The sequence below is a fragment of the Chrysochloris asiatica genome, unplaced genomic scaffold (genome assembly GCF_000296735.1).
Source record: "Chrysochloris asiatica unplaced genomic scaffold, ChrAsi1.0 scaffold00002, whole genome shotgun sequence".
Lineage (NCBI taxonomy): Eukaryota > Metazoa > Chordata > Mammalia > Afrosoricida > Chrysochloridae > Chrysochloris > Chrysochloris asiatica.
The window spans coordinates 17646361-17647602 of record NW_006408520.1 but is presented as its reverse complement, the minus strand read 5'-3'; positions in this window follow the sequence as shown (position 1 = coordinate 17647602).

The window sequence follows — 1242 nt, the reverse complement described above, 5'->3', positions numbered from 1 at the left end:
AAAAAAAAAAAAAAAAATCACCAAGACATATAATAATCAAACTCTCTAAAATCAAAGATAAGAGAAGAATCTTGAAAGCAGCTAGGGCAATCAAAAACATTTAAACTATGAAGAAATTGACAAGTAAAAACACACAAAAAATATGATCTCAGCACAGGAAAACATGCAGAACAAAGAAATCAACAGCACCATAGAAAAGCACAAAGCAAAGTGACTGTAATTGATTCATAACTACTGATAATCACACTGAACATCAATGGATTAAATACACCAATAAAGAGACAAAGAGTAGCAAAAAAGACAGGAAAACAGGATCCTTCTACAAGAGATACACCTTACACACAAAATAAACATAGATTTTAATACACCACTTTCAAAAAAGGACAGAACAACAAGAAAGACAAAGACACAGAGGGAATAAACAACACAATCAATCAACTTGGACCCTTAAATTTATACAGAGCACTCAACCCAACAACAGTACAATACACATTATTTTCCAGTGCACACGGAACATTCTCCAGAATAAACCATATGTTAAGCCTCGGAACACGTCTCAATAAATATAAAAGCATCAAAATTCTACAAAACATCTTCCCAGATCACAATGTCATAAAATTAGAAATCAATAATAGGAAAACCAAGGAAATAAAATCAAATACATGAAAACTGAAAAACACCTTGCTTAAAAGTTACTGGGTAATATAACAAATAAAAATTGAAATAAAATAATTTCTTGAAACAAATGAGAATGAAAACACAGCATTCCAAAATCTTTGGGACCAAGCAAAGGCAGTGCTTAAAGGGCAATTATAGCAATAAATGCGCACATCCAAAAAGAAGAAAGGACCAAAATCAACACATTAACTAACACTTCCCCAACAATTAGAAAAAAATCAGCAAACTAAATTAATTGCAAGGTAACATATACAAAAGGAGTCCTGGTGTGGTGCTGTGAGTTAATGTGCCAGACTGCAAAGGGTTTGAACTACAAGGTCAGTAGTTCAAGAGCATCATTTGCTCCTTGGAAACCCTATACAGGGTTGCTTTGGGTCGGAACTGACTCGAAGGCACTTAACAACAACAACAACATATACAAAACACAAAATGATATGAGTGATATAAAATTAGAAGGTTAAAGTAATTGCTTTCCAGTTGTTCATAATTTCATGACTGAGATTCACATATTCACACAAATCACATGGCAAATGAATAGAGGATTGTTGTTGTTGTTGTTAAGTG